Here is a 20,019-nt window from a genome sequence, read left to right on the forward strand (position 1 = left end):
GGTGCATTACTAACAGTAATATATTCATTCTTTCAGTCCAGTGATGGTTCATATCATTCACATTTGCATACTCTGGAATAAAACAGAAAGAAATGTGTTATATTCAAAATATTCGGAAAAGCAAGCAAACGGTCAAGGAAACTGCTGGTTATTCTGAAATAACCTTGTGTTGAGGTGAGAAATTAAAGAAAAATAAAATTAAAAAGAGAAAAAAGTTTTCCTGTTTTAGGCTAACTTGTCCAAGAGGCAGCAACAGGCACAGCCCAGACCCAGGAAAAGTCTTGATAATATTATCTAATGTGCTCTGAAGACTCTCCTAGCACTCCCTGAACACAGGGAGAAGAAAAACAAATTTTCCTTTGTTTTTTGGAATGAGTTTATAGATTCTTGTTGTCTGTAACTAGTGACTTTAAGTATTCTGTTTTATCTAAGAAGTACAAATAAGGTCATGAGAAGCCTGAGTAGGCCTGAACTACAGCTGCCTGGGCCCCGTAGTGAAGGTTATAGGATAAGCCCGTGCACAGGCAAACCTAGATAACGAACATCTGGGTTGCTTGGCAACGGTCATATGCAATCCTGTCTTTGTCCTGCCTCTGGATCCCTCCTTTTATACCACTGTAAGCTTGCTTCAAGCTAGCCCACCCCGTTTTGTGAAGTGTGTGTGAAAGTCAGGTGCTCTCTTTGTTCCGGGCCCAATCTTTTGGACATGAGTCAGCTGGGCCTGAGTGCACTCAATAAAGATTCTCCTGTTTCAACCCAAGATCTCTCTCGTCCTCCTGAATCCCGCAGCATTTCTGGTGAGTCAGCCAGGAGGCCGTGGAGAGGACAGGTTGGCTGTCTTCTTTGCCTGTAGGTGGTCTGGGGCCCCAGCAGTGGGAGACCTGTAACTTCAGGCACCACTGGAAGAACTTAAGTCCAGAGAAGGAAGCGGCTCTTCCACTCCCCAGAGCCCCTCCCTGGACAGTGCTTCAGAACCTGGAGGGTTGCAGGACAATCTCGAGAGCAGCGCGCAGACATCTGAACCGTGGTAAGGTTTTGGGGCCCAAGGCAGGGAAGCCCGTCCCCTAAGGACGAAGGGGAGCTTGATCACTTCCCAGGGAATGACCACTAATCCAACCCAGAGCGGCTAGGGGCGGCAGGAGAGGTTTGCCCATTTGGATGAACCTCTTGTCCCCACTAACAAAGTGAAAGTGGTTCACTGGATCTGGAGACAGGAACTGGAAAAGGGGAGGAAATGGGCCAATAGAACGGCAAGTGAAGCAAGGGAGAGCTTGCTGGCAGGGTGGCAAGAGTGGCTTGCCACCCCAACTGGGAGTGTGTGGGTGCATATGAACCCACCTGGGACACGAGAGGGACTTGTTTCATCTGATGAGGAGTCCTGGAGCAGGGAGGTTTGTGAAAGCGTGTGAAAGAGACGGTTCCGGGAGAAACCAATGTGTGGAGTGAGATGCAGGGGGCTGCAGGTCTCAGTAGAGGCTGTATGCTCCGAGCAACCTATAGGACCAACTGGGTCCGATCAGCCTAAAATGAAAGGAAGAGGGAGTGTGCTGAGCCCTGAAGGGAGAAACGGAAGAGTGAATGTGATGCATTGTTACGGGGAGGAAATGGGAGGAAAATCCTCTTAACCCACCCTCTTGGAATGCATGCTAAAGAACTTTAAAAAAGGCTTTGCAGGAGATTAAGGAGTCAAGTTAACCCCTCAGATGCTGAAAACTCTCTGTGAATTAGAATAGCCCTCTTTTAGTGTGGCTGCCTGGCCGAAGGCACTATAGAAAAAGAAATTGGCCATGTGTTTTAAGGCGGTGACTAGGGTCGGAGGACAGCCAGGACATTCAGACAAAGACTTTATATTTACTTATGGCTAAATAGATGCAGCCCTGCCTAGCAGTTTATTCCAGAATGCTCGCAGCTCACGCCAAGAGAAATCAGCTGCGCTGGCAGCTACAGAGTTAAAAGGAAAGTCACAGGGGCTTGTAGCACAGCCGAGCCAAAAGTGAAGGTAAAAATCAGCTGCACTGGCAGCTATGGAGACAAAAGAAAAGTCTCAGGAAAGGCAAAAAAATTGGTTTTGCAAGAATAACGGGACAATCTACCCCGCCTTTACCAAGCCTAACTGCCCCTAAGAAGTTAAGTTCAAACGGATGCGTGCTCCCAGTCTCACCCGAGAAGGAGAAATCAGAGCTCCAGCAAGTTAAAGTGAAAGGTTTGAAAAGTCAGGCAGGCTGTCTCAGGTCTGTCCATGCCCAAGTTATGCTTATACCTCTTAAGAGGACAAGTAGACCCCCACTAGGACCCAGATAATGCAGTCCAGCTTCAGTGCCTGCAAAGATGCCGAGAAGCACTTCTGCAAAGGCTAAAAGATGGTAGAAGAAAAAGGCAATCAATATAGAAAAAATCTCAGAGGTGCTCCAGGGTACGGATAAGAGCACCAGCCAGTTTTATAAAAGACTTTGTGACGCATTTTGGTTGTACACTCCATTTAACCCCGAGGCTGCTGAAAATCAGCGCATGGTGAATATGGCGTTTGTAAGGCAAACCCAAGGAGATATAAGGCGAAAATCGCAGAAGTTAGAAGCTCCGCAGGCGTGAATGCCACTCAGCTTATTAAAGTGGCTACCAAGGTGTACATTAACCGAGATCAGGAGGCAAAAAAGGAGGCTGATCATTAAGAAAGGCTAATTTGCAAGCAGCAGCCCTTACGGGAAGAGAAGCTGACTTTGCAAGGAGGCTTGGACGCGGGCATGAACGCAGTCGTGGAAGAGGCTATTCTGGACAAGAATTTGAAGGCCTGCCGAGGCTAAAGAGAGATTAATGTGCACAGTGCAAAAGGAAAGGACACTGAAAAGATGAATGTCAAAAGAATAAGGAAAATGGTCAGGGCCATGGTATAAGAAAATCACCAGCCAAGGGCTACTGCACCCAGAAGGAGTCCAAGGCCTCCTGCACCTGCTGTAAAAGACAGGATATAAAGCGTCAGGAAAAAAGGCTCAAATTTGCTCTAAAAGTGACCAGTATTTAAGCTTTTATGTAAGCCAAGAGGAAAGATGGCTTAGTAGTGAACAGAAGCTGGCTGTTTGTGCACTTCCTACTCCAACCACCAGGCGTCAGATAAAAAAGTTCCTAAGGGCAGCAAGGTTCTGCCGCATTTAGATCTCAAATTTCTTGCTCATGGCTAAGCCATTATACGAAGCCACAAAGGGGGCGAATGAAGGAGCCCCTGCTCTGGAAGGCCAACCAGGAAAAGGCTTTTAAGGAAATCAAAAAAAGCCTTGACTCAGGCCCCAGCTTTAGGACTACCAGATCTAACTAACTAAGCTTTTCTTCTTGTATGCCCACAAGTGAAAGGGACGCCATAAAGGTTCTAACTCAAGCCATAAGGTCATGGCATCACCCGGTGACATACTTATCCAGCAATTAGATTCTGTGGCACTTTGATGACCTCTTTATTTTAAAGCACTAGCTGCCACTGCCTTACTGGCGCAGGAAGCTAGTAAACTGACTTTAGAGACTGTGAATACCCTAAATCCAGCTACCTTGCTCCTTCCTCATCAAGTCAGTGCCAGGAGACCCCCCTCATTGCTGTATGTAGATGAAGTATTCTCAAGCCAGAGAGATTTGACAGATCAGCCCCTCAGGGACCCGGACATTGAATATTTTACTAATGGAAGCAGTTTCATACTAAAGGGAGTCTGCCAAGCTAGATATGCAGTGGTAACTTTGAACTCAGTAGTAGAGGTGCAGTCTTTGCCTACAGGAACTTCTGCTTAGAAAGCAAAGCTAATAGCTCTGACAAGAGCTCTCTGGCTAGCAAAAGACCAGAAGGCAAATATTTACACAGATTCCAAATATGCTTCTGCCACTTTGCATGTTCATGAGGCTATTTACATAGAAAAAAGAAGAATTTTAACTGCTGGAAGTAAAGAAATAAAGCAGAAGGAAGAAATTCTACAGCTCTTAAATGCTGTATAGGCCCCCAAAAAGGTAGCAGTAATGCACTGCAAAGGGCACCAAAAAGCAAGAACACTGAAGGCTAAAGAAAACAGAAAGGCAGACAAAGAGGCAAAGCAAGCTGCAGTGATAACTCCACCTTGTAAAGAAGAAGCCTTAGCTATGCCTCTCCTCCTGGAGATTCCCTTCCTAGAGATCCTAAGCTACACTCCAAATGAAAGGGCTTGGTTTGCCCAGGAAAATAGAAACTACATTGAAGGAGAATGGTAAAAAATCTCCAATGTGAGGCTAGCCATACCCGAAATGGTGGCCCCCAGATTTGTAAAACAGTTCCACCAGGGAACTCACATGGAAAAAAAAAAAAAAAAAAACCAGCACTAAAGACATTATTAGGGCATCATTTTCTATGTGCCATGGCTCATTGCTATTACTCAAGCCATTTATAAACAAACAGTGTTTAACTTGTGTTCAGAACAATCCACGACAAGGGCCTACTCAGCCACTGGGAGTTCAGGAAACAGGAGCCATACCCTGTGAAAAACTGCTTATGGACTTCACTGAATTGCCCTGAGAGGGGGGCTGTCAATACATGTTGATGTTCATTTGCACCTTTTCAGGATAGGTCAAGGCCTTCCCCAGCCAGACAGAGAAGGCACTAGAGGTGACCAACATGTTGTTAAGAAACATTATTCCCAGATTTGGACTGCCTCTAACTCTAGAATCAGACAATGGACCAACATTTGTGGCTGAAATAGTTCAGAACTTAACTCGATTATTAAAAATAAAGTGGAAATTATATACAGCCTACAGGCTGCAGAGCTCAGGTAAAGTGGAGTGCATGAACCAGACACTCAAACAGCTGCTGAAGAAATTTTGCCAAGAAACTCATCTAAGGTAAGATCAGGTCTTGCCCATGGTCCTCCTCCGAGTCAGGTGCACCCCCACCAAACAAACTAGGTATTCACCCTATGAGATTTTGTTCAGCCAGCCACCCCCCATCATAAGTCAGATTAAAAGTGATTTCTGTAAACTAGGAAAACTAACTTTAAAAAGGCAAATGCAGTCTTTAGGTACGGCCATGCAAAAAGTACATGGCTAGGTATAGAAAAAATGCCTGTAAGTCTGACAGACCCCCAATACACCCTTTCAAACCTAGGAACTTTAGAAGTTAAAAAATAAAATCCAACCACTCTAGGACTCATATAGGGTAGGCCCCATTCTATAATCTTGTCTACTCCTACTTATGTTAAAGTTTCAGGAATCATGCCTTGGATTCACCACAGTCGGCTAAAACCAGCGGCCCAGGATCAGTGGATCAGTCAATAAGACCCAGACTATCCAACCCCGCTGATCCTGCGACAAGACCATGTAACCAGTAGAAATAACAGCAGCCCTGCTGTGGCCACTCTGGAGGCTGGCCAGTCTGTGCACAGCAGAAGCTTGAGAAAAACTGTAAGCCCTGCTCTAGTCACACAACCGGAAACTGACTCGTCTAGGCATGGCCGAAGCTTAAGGGGTCATCATCAAATGAGTAGATGTGAATACAAATTTTATGTTTAATTACTATCTTAGTATTACTAGTTATTTTATTACTATGCTATCATTATTGCCAATCTGTCTGTCCAAGGGAGAACTCTTTCTGTCCATGTTTAGTATCAGAATGTTACTTTTTGCCTTGGCTTTATTTGCACCTAAGTCTATACAAAAAGAAAAGCACATAGATAGTTGCCATCAGTGCATGCACACTACATAAATAAGAAACACAGTAGTTAAGACTTTATTGTACCATACATACTATGAATACACAGAAACCCCTCTGGAGACTTGTATGTATAACCAAACAACCTACTCAGTCTGTGACCCAAGGAATAGCCAGTCTTATGTATGCTGGAACCCTAAGCTTTTATCTAGGACCTGGTTTAAGATTTGTACCGGGTCAAGGAAAGGAAGTCTCTTAAACCAGACCAAAGTCTCTCTCCCACGAAGGAGACAGATCTTTATATTTTAGTGTTTGCTGGATAACATCCATAGGCTCACTCTTTCCCGTAATCCACAGTTCCATGGAGTACTATAGTATCTGTTTGCACAGTTGGCTAAAAACATAGCTAGACAAACTGTCACTCAGCTAATGGCTTTGTGTAAATATCAACCTTTGCTCAAAGAAGAAAACTTGTCTCTTCATGCAAAATTAAGTAATATTGAGGCCTTCTAGTAAACTCTTTTATAAAAGGCCTCAAAGGGGGGAATTAAGCTGGAAATTTAAAAAAAAATAACAAAATTAAAAGAAAGAGAAATAAGTTTTCCTGTTTTAGGCTAACTTGTCCCAGACGCAGCAACAGGCACAGCCCAGACCTAGGAAAAGTCTTGATAATATTATCTAATGTGCTCTGGAGACTCTTCCAGCACTCCCTCAACACAGGGAGAAGAAAAACAAATTTTCCTTTGTTTTATTGAATAAGTATATAGATTCTTGTTCTCTTAACTAGTGACTTCAAGTATTCTGTTTTATTTAAGAAGTACAACAAAGGTCATGAAAAACCTGAGTAGGCCTGAACTACAGGTGCCTGGGCACCACAGTGAAGGTTATAGGATAAGCCCGTGCACAGGCAAACCTAGGTAACAAACATCTGGGTTGCTTGGCAACGGTCATATGCAATCCTGTCCTTGTCCTGCCTCTGGATCCCTGCTTTCATGCCACTGTAAGCTTGCTTCAAGCTAGCCCACCCCGTTTTGTGAAGTGTGTATAAAGTCAGGTGCTGTCTTTGTTCCGGGCCCAGTCTTTTGAACGTGAGTCAGCTGGGCCTGAGTGTACTCAATAAAGATTCTCTTGTTTCAACCCCAGGTCTCTCTTGTCCTCCTGAATCCTGCAACAGTGTTAGCTTCATAAGTATTTATTTTACAAAATAGTAAGCTAACGTTTGAACACAATTTCCAAGATAAAGCACATTTCCTCATAAATAATGTAGTCTTTTTCTCAAGCATCTCAAAGTATAAAAAATAATTTAAGTTTGAACAGATCTCTTGGAATGTGTTTAACCTTGTATTACGACAGACTTAAGATTTGCAGGGTTTCATAAGGGCCAGATTTTATTTGAATTACTCAGAAGAGAAAGAAAATGTCTTCTGAAAGAGGTGAACTCAATCATTACGAATAGAAAAATATCCACCGTATTTATCCCTTATAGAAACAGAGAAGGATAACGTTTCCCTCCTTCAAATTATATATGTTATATAATATATATATAATTTAATATAATAGATTAAGTATATATTTATATATAATTACGATAATATACAATATATAATATTATTATATATTATATATATTTCAAACTTCATTGTTTGTGGTCAAATAATAAAATCTGGAAGCCAGCATGAAACCCTATAATTCACACGTTAAAATCTTGAAACTATGACCAAAATATGAAACTCCTAGAGCTATCAGAAAGAGACAAGACGAAAAGTTTTATTGTGTGTGTATAAACTAAAAGTGATCATCTCAAAAATCTTTCAAAATTATAATTATTACCTTCCAGTATAAAAACTAGTTGTAAATTTTAAAAAATCTATACACAAATTACTGATTTGCTCAGACCAACAAAAAGTCAGCAGTAACCAGAACCCAGAGGAGCTGATACTCACAGTTCTTACATGTATGACTCTTCAGAAATCATCTATAAAGTACTTTATTTTACAACCTGCTTCTCCTGTAAAACAAACGTCCATTTAATTATATAAAAGTTGTATACAGTGTTAAAACCAGAGCTGTATGTAAAATACTGCATCACAATATTTCTAAATAGTCAGTCTTGTTCCATTGATTCATCTGTGACTTCAGTGGCTTTGCCATAATTTTCCATGGATGGTTCTGAGAGAATCTATAAATCATTTCTAGATTACTTATAATACCTAATACAATGTAAATGCTATGTAATGTTGTGATACTGTATTGTTAGGGAATAATGACAAGAAAAAAAAGCCTGTGCCTGTTCAGTACAGACACAACTAACCATTTTGTTCCCAATTTTTTTTTATCTATTGCTAGTTGAATCCAGAGATGTAGAACTCATGGATATAGAGGGCTGACTGCATGTAGTGAATGTCTTGTAGACAGCATATAGATTTTTTTGAAAAAATGTAGTCTGGGCCGGGTGTGGTGGCTCACACCTATAATCCTGGCACTTTGGGAAGCCAAGGCGGGCAGATCACTTGAGGTCAGGAGTTCGAGACCAGCCTGGCCAACATGGTGAAACCCCGTCTCTACTAAAAATACAAAAATTAGCCAGGTGTGGTGGCATGTGCCTGTACTCCCAGCTACTCAAGAGGCTATGGCAGGAGAATCGCTTGAACCCAGGAGTCGGAGGCTGCAGTGAGCCGAGATTGCGCCACTGCACTCTAGCCTGGGCAACAGAGCGAGACTCTGTCTTAAAAAAAAAAACAAAGAAAAGAAAAAATGTAGTCTGGCAATTACTTTTAATTGGCATATTTAGACCATTCATTAGAAGGAGATCATTGATATAGTTGGATTAGTATCTGCTATGTTTATAACTGTTTTGCTATTTACCCTTGCAATTTGCTTCTTTTTCATACTTTCCCTAGCTTCTCTAGTTTTAATTAAGTATTTTATATGTTTCAATTTTCTCTCCTCTCTTAGCATACCCATTAGACTTCTTTTTAAAAACATTTTAGTGGCTTTCCTAGAGCTTGTAAGGTGCATTTACAACTAATTGTAATCTACTTTAAAATAACACTATACAATTTCATGAGCATTGTGGGTACTCTATAACAGAGTATTCCCAGTTTCTCCCTCCTATCTTTTATAATATTTTTGCCACTTATTTTACTTCTCCATGTGCTATAATTACACAGTGCTTTGTCACTGTTATTGCTTTGAACAATTAGATCAAGTATATAAAAAATGAAATATCTTGTTTTACCTTTATTTATTCTTTTCTGATGCTTTTACTTTTTTATGTAGATTCAAGTTTTCTATCTATATTATTTTTGCTCTATCAAAACAGCTTCTTTTATACACACACACACACACACACATTTTGGCATAGCAAATCTGTAGATCTGCTGGCAATGAATTATTTGACTTTGTCTGAGAAAGTCTTTATCTTTCACTTTTAAATGAGAATTTTAGGTTGGTGGATTTTTTTTTCTTTAAACACTTTAAATATTTCCTCCACTCTCCCCATGCTTGAATTGGTTTGATGAGAAATTCATTGTAACTCTAATTCTTTTTTCCTCTATAGATAAGATTTATTTCCTGTCTCTTATTTCAAGATTTTCTCTGTCTGTTTTTCTGAAGTTTGAACATAATATAGATTTTTTTTTGGTATTTATTCTGCTTGATGTTATCTCAGATTTCAGAGTCTGTGATTTCATGTTTGCCATTAATTTTGGAAAGTTCTCAGCCATTATTCAAGTATTTCTTCTCCTTAATTCTCTCTCCTCCTTCTGGTATTCCAATTGTGCATAAAAATTATTTGAAAATAATTTTCTCAGCATTTTTGGATATTTTATTTTTCCCCCTTTATATTTTACTTAGGGAAATTTCTATTGAAATATCTAGAAGATATCTAGAAATATCTAGAAGCCGCTAATTCTTCCCTTGGCCATGTGCAATTTATTGATGAGCCCATCAAAGACTTTCTTCAATTTGTTACTCTGTTGTGATTATCATTATTACTATCTCTTGCATTTTCTTTTTATTGCTTCTTAAAGTTTCCATCTCTCTGCTTATATTATCCTTGCCCATTGTCTATTTTTTCCACCCAAGTCCTTAATATATGAATCATAGTTATTTTAAATTTCCTACTGGATAATTCTAAAGTTTGTGTTTTATCTGAATATAGTTTAATGTTTGCTTTGTCTCTTTAGACTGCCTTTGTTCTTGTCTTTTTTTTTTTTTTTTTTTTTTTTTTGAGATGGAGTCTCACTCTGTTGCCCAGGCTGGAGTGCAATGGCACAATCTCGGCTCTCTGCAACCTCTGCCTCCCGGGTTCAAGTAATTCTCCTGCCGCAGCCTCCTGAGTAGCTGGGATTACAGGTGTGCACCACCACACCTGGCTAATTTTTTTGTATTTTTAGTAGAGATGGAGTTTCACCACGTTGGACAGACTGGTCCTGAACTCCTGACCTCGTGATCTGCCTGCCTCGGCCTCTCAAAGTGCTAGGATTACAGGTGTGAACCACTGCTCCTGAACCGTTCTTGTCTTTTAACATGCCTTGCAATTTTTTGTCAAAGGCCAGACATGATACATGAGGTAATAGAAACTGAGGTAAATAGGCTTTTAGTGTGGGTTTTAAGCAAATGTGGCTAAAAGTTGGGTAGCATTATTGTTTACTATAGCAGCAGGTGTCAAGGGCTTCACATATCTATAGTTTCCTTGTTTTTTTCTTCCCCATTTTCTTTGAATATCCCTAAGAACTGCTTATTAATTAGAATCTGAGACTTGCAACTATTTCAGCTATAATCCAATGCTATTATACTAAAGCCCTGTTGATGGTGGTAAGGAATTGTGGAGGGAAAGCATTCTAAAATCTTATGATTAATTCTCACTCTTTTAGTGGGCCTGTGTACCTTGGCTATAGGCTATTGAGGTGGGAAATTAAGGAAAAATAAAATTAAAAAGAAAGAGAAAAAGTTTTCCTGTATTAGGCTGATTTGTCCCAGAGGCAGCAACAGGCACAGCCCAGACCCAGGAAGAGTCTTGATAATATTATCTAATGTGCTCTGGAGACTCTCCCAGCACTCCCTCAACATAAGGAGAAGAAAAACAAATTTTCCTTTGTTTTATGGAATTAGTTCACAGATTCCTGTTCTCTGTAGCTAGTGACTTCAAGTACTCTGTTTTATCTAAGCAGTGGAGTGAAGGTCATGAGCCTCTGAGCAGACCTGAGTTACAGTCACCTGGGCGCCATAGTGAAAGTTATAGGATACACCTGTGCCTAGGCAAACCCAGATAACAGACATCTGGGTTGCATAGCAATGGTTATGTGTAATCCTGAGTTATGAACCTGTTACAATTTGATTAACCATCTTTGTCCTGCCTCTGTATCCCTGCTTTCATGCCACTGTAAGCTTACTTCAAGCTAGCCCACCTTCTTTTGTGAAGTGTGTATAAAAGTCAAGTGCTGTCCTCGTTCTGGGCCCAGTCTTTTGGACATTGAGTCAGCTAGGCCTGAGTGCACTCAATAAAAGATTCTCCTGTTTCAACCCTAGGTCTCTCTCTCATCCTCCTGAATCCCACAACACTTATGACCTTCATACATTTTCTTACTTATTTTTCTCTCGCTTACCACTTTAGATGAGACAGGAAAGCAAGAGGTGACTGGAGTTAGGTCATTTTCCTTCCATCTACATAAGATAAGGTTCTGGTTATATATATCTTTTTTTTTCTTTTTTTCCTAGAAAGTAGTTTTTTTTTTTTTTAATGAAAAATGCACTGGGCTTATTTAAAAATGGTTACATTTCCTCTTCTGTTTTTAAACATATGAAGTGATTTTTCTTGGCTCTTCACTATGAAAAGCTGATAAGGTTCCTGGAGGTAAAACCTATGGAATTGTGGGGTCTCCCTAAGACTGCAGCTCTGAAGAGTTTATCACTCTCAAGCTGATTCACACGAAGCCTCTGACAGTCCATCAAAATTATCATTGATACGTCCCTACCATTTTGTAACACCAGTGACTTTCCTTCCAAGTAAGCTGATCTCAGTGACTTTCTATTCATGTCTCTGCTGATTTCAGGGTTGTAGTTTTCCCTGTGCCTTTAATTCTCTGAAGAGTCTAATAAAGACCATTGATTCTCAGTTTGTTCAGCTTTTTTCTTGTGTTAGGATGAGATGATGAATTCCAAGCTCTTTATACGTTAAAACTGAAACTGGACATCTTATTTATTTTGGAATATTGACCTTGAATCCAGGGTCTTGCTGAATTGACTTATTAATTATAATAATTTCTCTGTAAATGTTTCTAATTCTTTAAGTACAAAAGCATGTCACCTGGAAATAAAGACTGATTTAATGCATTCCCATCTTTATTCATTTTATTTCTTTCTCATGGCTTATTGTCCAAGCTAGGATCTCCAGTCAACCGTTGGAGAGAAGGACTGAGAGTGGTGGGAATTTTTGTCTTGTTACTGAGCTCAAAGGAAAAGCATTAACAGTTTCACCATTAAGTGTAATGTTAGCTGAAGGTTCGTTGTAGTTATCTTTCATTATATAAAGGAAATTCTCTTATATTCCTAGCTAGCTATTATTTGTTCATAAATAGGTATAGAAACATATCAAATGCTTTTTTCTGAATCTATTAATCACATTATTTTTCTCACTTTTTCTGTTAATATGGCTGTATTGGTCCCTTCTCACACTGCTATAAAGAAATACCAGAGCCTAGGTAATTTATAAAGGAGAGAGGTTTAATTGACTCACAGTTCCACATGGCTAGGGAGGCTTCAGGAAACTTACCATCATGGTGAGAGGCGAAAGGAAAGGAGGACCTTCTTCAGATGGTGGCAGGAGAGAGAAGTGAGTGAGCAAGAGAGAAGCTATCAAACACTTATACAACCATCAGATCTTGTGAGAACTCGCTCACTATCATGAGAACAGCATGGGAGGAACTGCCCCAATGATCCAATCACTTCCCACCAGTTCTCTCCCTCAAGACCTGGAGATTACAATTCAAGATGAGATTTGGGTGGGGACAAAAAGCCTAACCATGTCAATGGTGATTTAAATTGATTGATTTATGAATATTAAATCATCCTTGCATTACTGGAGAGAAGGAAACCTTAGTGATAATTACTGTGCATCCTTTTATAATGTATTGGTTAATTTGATTATCCAATATTTATTTTAGGGTCAAAGCCAGGAAAGATACTGGTCTGTAATTCTTTTTTCTTGAAATATTTTTATTAATCTTTATCATTGAGCAGAGAGAGTTGAAGATGCTACATTGCTCGTTTTGAAGATGGATATTATTCTGAGCTCCAAGTTCGCCCTTTGATATATGCTTTGTGATAAACAATGGAATTTCTCCCTCTCCCTCTCCCTCTCCCTCTCCCTCTCCCTCTCCCTCTCCCTCTCCCTCTCCCTCTCCCTCTCCCTGTCCCTCTCCCTCCCCTTTCTTCGGTCTCCCTCTCCTTCTTTTTTCGGTCTCCCGCTGTTATCGAAGCTGGACTGTACTGCCATGATCTCGGCTTGCTGCAACCTCCCTGCCTCGGGCTCCTGTGACTCCCCTGCCTCGGCCTGCCGAGTGCCTGGGATTGCAGGCACGCGCCGCCACGCCTGAATGGTTTTTGTATTTTTGGTGGAGACGGGGTTTCACCGTGTTGACCGGGCTGGTCTCCAGCTCCTGGCCTCGAGTGATCTGCCTGCCTCGGCCTCCCGAGGTGCTGGGATTGCAGACGGAGTCTCGCTAACTCAATGCTCAATGGTGCTCAGGCTGGAGTGCAGTGGTGTGATCTCGGCTCGCTGCAACCTCCACCTACCAGCCTCCTGCCTTGGCCTCTTAAAGTGCTAAGATTACAGCCTCTGCCCCGCCGCCACCCCGTCTAGGAAGTGAGGAGCATCTCTGCCTGGCCGCCCATCGTCTGGGATGTGAGGAGCCCCTCTGCCCGGCCGCCCTATCTGGGAAGTGAGGAGTGCCTCTGCCCGGCCGCCCATCGTCTGGGATGTGAGGAGCGCCTCTGCCCGGCTGCCACCCCGTCTGGGAGGAAGTGAGGAGCGCCTCTGCCCAGCTGCCCCGTCTGGGAGATAAGGAGCACCTCTGCCCCGCCGCCCCGTCTGGGAGGTGAGGAGCGCCTCTGCCTGGCCGCCACCCCGTCTGGGAGGAAGTGAGGAGCGCCTCTGCCCGGTTGCCCCATCTGGGAAGTGAGGAGCGCCTCTGCCCAGCCGCCCCTTCTGGGAGGTGAGGAGCGCCTCTGCCCAGCCGCCCCGTCTGGGAGGTGAGGAGTGCCTCTGCCCGGCCGCCCCGTCTGGGAGGTGAGGAGCGCCTCTGCCTGGCCGCCACCCCGTCTGGGAGGAAGTGGGGAGCACCTCTGCCCATCTGCCCCATCTGGGAAGTGAGGAGTGCCTCTACCCGGCTGCCACCCCCTATGGGAAGTGAGGAGCGCCTCTGCCCGGCCGCCCACTCTGGGAAGTGAGGAGCGCCTCTGCCTGGCCGCCCACTCTGGGAGGTGAGGAGCGCCTCTGCCTGGCCACTCCATCTGGGAAGGGAGGAGCGCCTCTGCCCGGCCACCCCGTCTGGGAGGTGAGGAGCGCCTCTGCCCGGCCGCCACCCCGTCTGGGAGGAAGTGAGGAGCACCTCTGCCCGGCCACCCCGTCTGGGAAGTGAGGAGCGCCTCTGCCCGGCCGCCACCCCGTCTGGGAGGAAGTGAGGAGCGCCTCTGCCCGGCTGCCACCCCGTATGGGAAGTGAGGAGCGCCTCTGCCCAGCCGCCCCGTCTGGGAGGTGAGGAGTGCCTCTGCCTGGCCACCCCGTCTGGGAAGTGAGGAGCGCCTCTGCCCGGCCACCCCGTCTGGGAAGTGAGGAGCGCCTCTGCCTGGCCGCCACCCCGTCTGGGAGGAAGTGAGGAGCGCCTCTGCCCGGCCGCCACCCCGTATGGGAAGTGAGGAGCGCCTCTGCCCGGCCGCCCCGTCTGGGAGGTGAGGAGTGCCTCTGCCTGGCTGCCACCCCGTCTGGGAGGAAGTGAGGAGCACCTATGCCCGGCTGCCCCGTCTGGGAGATGAGGAGCACCTCTGCCCCGGCCGCCCCGTCTGGGAGGTGAGGAGTGCCTCTGCCTGGCCGCCACCCCGTCTGGGAGGAAGTGAGGAGCGCCTCTGCCCGGCTGCCCCATCTGGGAAGTGAGGAGCGCCTCTGCCCGGCCGCCACCCCATATGGGAAGTGAGGAGCGCCTCTGCCTGACCACTCCGTCTGGGAGGTGAGGAGCGCCTCTGCCCGGCCGTCACCCCGTCTGGGAGGAAGTGAGGAGCACCTCTGCCCGGCTGCCCCGTCTGGGAGATGAGGAGCACCTCTGCCCGGCCGTCCCGTCTGGGAGATGAGGAGCACCTCTGCCCGGCCGCCCCGTCTGGGAGGTGAGGAGCGCCTCTGCCTGGCCGCCACCCCGTCTGGGAGGAAATGAGGAGCGCCTCTGCCCGGCTGCCCCATCTGGGAAGTGAGGAGCGCCTCTGCCCGGCCGCCACCCCATATGGGAAGTGAGGAGCGCCTCTGCCTGGCCACTCCGTCTGGGAGGTGAGGAGTGCCTCTGTCCGGCTGTCACCCCGTCTGGGAGGAAGTGAGGAGCACCTCTGCCCGGCTGCCCCGTCTGGGAGATGAGGAGCACCTCTGCCCGGCAGCCCCGTCTGGGAGGTGAGGAGCGCCTCTGCCCGGCCGCCCCGTCTGGGAGGTGAGGAGCACCTCTGCCCGGCCGCCCCGTCTGGGATGTGAGGAGGACCTCTGCCCGACCGCCCCGTCTGGGATGTGAGGAGCGCCTCTGCTCGGCCGCCCCGTCTGGGAGGTGAGGAGCGTCTCTGCCCAGCCGCCCTGTCTGGGAGGTGAGGAGCGCCTCTGCCCGGCTGCCCTGTCTGGGAGGTGTACCCAACAGCTCTGAAGAGACAGCGACCATCGGGAGCGGGCCATGAGGACGATGGCGGTTTTGTTGAAAGGAAGGGGGGGGAAGTGTGGGGAAAGGAAGGAGAGATCAGATTGTTGCTGTGTCTGTGTAGAAAGGGGTGGGCATAGGAGACTCCATTTTGTTCTGACTAGGAGAAATTCTTCTGCCTTGGGATGCTGTTGATCTATGGCCTTTCCCCCAGCCCCATGCTCTCTGAAACATATGCTGTGTCAACTCAGAGTTAAATGGATTAAGGGCGGTGCAAGATGTGCTTTGTTAAACAGATGCTTAAAGGCAGCATGCTCTTTAAGAGTCATCACCACTCCCTAATCTCAAGTACCCAGGGGCACAAACACTGCAGAAGGCCGCAGGGTCCTCTGCCTAGGAAAACCAGAGACCTTTGTTCATGTGTTTATCTCCTGACCTTCTCTCCACTATTATCCTATGACCCTCCCATATCCCCCTCTCCGAGAGACACCCAAGAATCATCAATAAATACTTCATAAATTAAAAAAAAAAACAAAAACAAAAAACAAAACAAAACAAAAAAAAAATCTTTATTATTAAGCTTATACTGTGTAAGTAAAAAAAGTAATTAAGGCAGATCTTGATTGATTTTGAGATTTATTTTGCCACGGTTGAGGACGTGCCCAGGAAAAACAAACACAAGTCACAGGAGGATCTGTGCCCTCTGCTTTTTTTCAGAGAGGATTTTGGGAATGTCAATGTTTAAAGAGGAAGGAGGAAGCAGAAGGGGAAGAAAAAAACAGGAAGGAGGGTAGTAATTAGCACTCAGTGAGTCTATGTTTTACAGGTGAAGAGGAGGGAGTGGGACAAAGTCAATTATGCATTCATTTCATGCTCAGTAAATCTATATTCTACATAACATAAGCATGTGAAATTGCAGTAATCTATTTGGGAAAAAAAAGGAAGGTAGTCTCTTGTATCACTTAGTTCCCAAACTTAACTTTCCCTTTGGCATAGTGAGTTCAGGATCCTGAGATTTTATTTTCTTCCACATTTTCCCCAGTTCTTCAAAATCTTTTGGAGAAAGCATTGTAGAAGAATATTAGTCTGGTTATGGGTTCGTTGTGATCCCTTGTTGCTAGATAGTTTATTCCTACGAGGTTAGGTTCCACATTACTAGGAAGGCTCATTTCTAGGAGGTTGTCAAGTCTTGTGTCCCAAGGAGTGAAAAAGGGGAAGGAAGAAAGAATGAAAGGGAAAAAAGAGAAAAAGGGGGCTACAAAGACCAGATTACAGCAACAAAGGGAAAGCAATCTTGGAAAACAGATTCAGGCTATATTAGAAGAAGTCTGTACATCAGTAGTCAGGCATGAAATTGCTGTTATTTCTTCCAAAGTTCAAGTTGTCTAGCTTCAGTTTGCAGGGTTTTAAGAAAAGCATGGTTTTAATTTCTAGTGATTCCAAGTTAGAAAAATGGGAGAAAAATAAATTTAAAACATTAGTTTGGAGACTTGTAGTCGGGATAGAATTCAAGATCTAGTCCAGATAAATTATAGGTAAATAATAAAAACTGAAAAACAATAGACGAGGCTGGAATCTAATAACAGATGTACTATAGTTTCTTTTGAAATGTAATTTTTTATATTTTCCTATTTTTAACCAAGACAAATCATAGTAAAAACAATTTATTTGCAAAATAAGTTGTAATATAATAAGACTGTTATTATAGTGGTTGTATGGCCTGATTATTTGCATAAAGTACAGCAAGAATAATTATTGGTTGATAGGCTCATTTTGAATTGGCTTTACTGGAGCTTTCTTATAAAGAATGACAGATTTTACTTTTAAGAGGCCTCTAGAGCCTAGAAGAGGATTTATCTGTGCCTGCATATACCTCCATGAATTGGGTGAATTCTATTCTTCTCAAAGTCCCAAAATAACTTGAGGTTCCTGGGCCTGTCAGAACGTGACATTCTTTTCTTACCACAAGTCAAGAGATGTAAAAAAAATTGCATAGACAAGGTATGAGACTAGTCCTTTCAGGGTCTTTTATCACCTTATAAAGTCAATTTTAATCCCTCAAAGCCATCTGTTTATATCTGAAAATATGCCAATTCAGTCAAAGCTTTGCAAACATAACCAATGTCTCCAATTGTGTCCTGTTAAAAAAGAAAACATATTTTTATTGAAATTATGCAAATAACTATATTGCCATAAATTAAGAATACTCTCAAACGGTTTCCATATTTTGGAGAAATCAGGTAGAGTGAAAGAAATATGATTCAAATTTTGATCACAAGAGTATAATTTACTCAGTTGTTAAAAAGCTATAAATAGCTCAGCTACTCAGGAGGCTGAAGCAGAAGAATTGCTTGAACCTGGGAGGTGGAGGTTGCGGTGAGCTGAGATCACACCATTGCACTCTAGCCTGGGCAACAAGAGCAAAACTCCATCTCAAAAAAATAAAAAATAAAATAAAATAAAAGCTATAAATAGCTCAAAATAAAAAGATCTTGATTCTGACCAAAAAAACCCAGAATCTCCAATGTGTCAAACACAAAGAGTCATAAAAATCATTTTAGTCCCCTGTTCATTCAGTCCAATGCAATTACTCATTCTGTTTGATACTGGGGTTAGTAATCTTCCTGAACACATTAGTTCTTCAATGAGAGTCCTGAAATTATTTTTTCTCTAGTTTCATGTCACAATCAGAAGGATTATCAGAAACCTGCAGTTAAGAGCTTGTCAGAGTTCTTCCTGTGAACTCCTTAAAGAAGGAAGTTTTGGGCTATTGCTGGTTATAAACCACTTTTTGAGAGGAATCAAAGTAAAACATTAATTGTCTGTGGATGACAAAAGCCCAAACAGCCATGGTCAAAGATACAAATGACAAGAAAATTTGGTTATTTCCGTAACATGCAACAATTTAACGTAATAACCATATGTATTGTAGATAACATATACAAAGACATATTAGAATTCTAGAAACCTCATATAATTTTGAAATATGTATTACTAACACATTTATATAAATAGGACTCAAATAAAGTTAAGCACCATTTCATATTTGATAATGCTTCCTGTATGATTTTAACATACTGAATTAACTGAATATGTCTCTTTTGGACTTCAGAGGACCTAGCACCAAAAAAAGTTAATGAGATTAAAAAAACTGAGTTTGGGACTTGAAATTTTGATTTTGAAAAATTTTTCGCATATTAAAGGTTTAAAACACTTGATATCACAAAATAGTATCCCAGTTAATCCCAAATAACTCGTTAACTTAGATAAAATGAGAATTTAAAGATTTTGAAAAGCACAAAAACCTTTACTCTTTGATAGAGACTCAGTTTCCCAAACAAGACAGCATGAGCTCAATTGAATCTGTCTCTCCTCTTTCTTCTCTCTCTCTCTCTCTTTTTGCAGTTTACTCAAAAGGTAAAAAAAAAAACTTTTACTGTCTCTTAATATTAAATGAAAATCTTGTTCAAAGGAGAAAGCCATATTTTACCTTTGCAAAGTGTAAATATTATTATTGCAAAAGATAATTTTAAATAAAATCTTATAAACAAATCCATCCAAACTTACCTCATAAGGTAATATTTTTATAAGCCTTTTATAATTCTTTTGTATTTTCTTTTTTCCAACTTCTTTATCCATTGTTTCATCCATTTTCTTTTTGAGACTGAGTCTCGCTCTTTCGCTCAGGCCGGAGTGCAGTGGTGTGATCTCTGCTCACTGCAAGCTCCGCCTCCTGGTTCACGCCATTCTCCTGCCTCAGCCTCCCGAGTAGCTGGGACTACAGGCGCCCGCCACTGCACCTGGCTAATTTTTTGTATTTTTAGTAGAGACGGGGTTTCACTGTGTTAGCCAGGATGGTCTCGATCTCCTGACCTTGTGAATCCGCCTGCCTGGGCCTCCCAAAGTGCTGGGATTATAGGCGTGAGCCACTGTGCCAGGCCTTATCTATTATTTTTAAACACTCCATTTAATATAGTTTTTACAAACCTCTAAAATAGACAAAATTACTTTTTTCTTTTTTAAAAAACTACATTTCCATGTCTTTTTATAACCCTTTTAATAAAAACACATTCTCTTTTTCTTATATACTTTGTGTATAGAATTGTTTCTCTTATATCTAATAGTTTTAATTACAGCTATTAATTACAATGTTAACTCTTAGTAACACTTATTTTTATTTTTAATGAAAAACCTAGTAAGTAACCAATTTTAGTTATGTACTAGATGCAGAGTCCAAGACAATGAACAATGTCTGAGGCTGGGCCTTGAAATGGCCCTACAGGCTCAAATCTAAAGACACGTTTATAGGCAAGTTAAGCAAGTATCAAAAGCATTAGACAAGCAAAGTTTTATATCTAGCAGAGACAGTATCTGACCTTCCTTATTCAGACCAAATGTCTAAATTAAATTTTGACGACACCTGTTTTATTATACCAATAATTTAAAAACTATCTTTATTTACTAAAGATTATTAAAGTCACACAA

The 20,019-nt window shown here is 42.7% G+C and overlaps 1 long non-coding RNA gene across 1 annotated transcript; it reads left to right on the forward strand.

The window, feature by feature from the left end:
- Positions 1-918: 918 nt before the first annotated feature.
- On the forward strand, positions 919-6,784 carry LOC134739154 (uncharacterized). Its single transcript, XR_010125676.1, has 2 exons — positions 919-1,027; positions 5,201-6,784. It is a non-coding gene; the product is annotated as an uncharacterized LOC134739154 (long non-coding RNA).
- Positions 6,785-20,019: the final 13,235 nt, after the last annotated feature.

Source organism: Pongo pygmaeus, chromosome 2 (genome assembly GCF_028885625.2).
Source record: "Pongo pygmaeus isolate AG05252 chromosome 2, NHGRI_mPonPyg2-v2.0_pri, whole genome shotgun sequence".
NCBI lineage: Eukaryota > Metazoa > Chordata > Mammalia > Primates > Hominidae > Pongo > Pongo pygmaeus.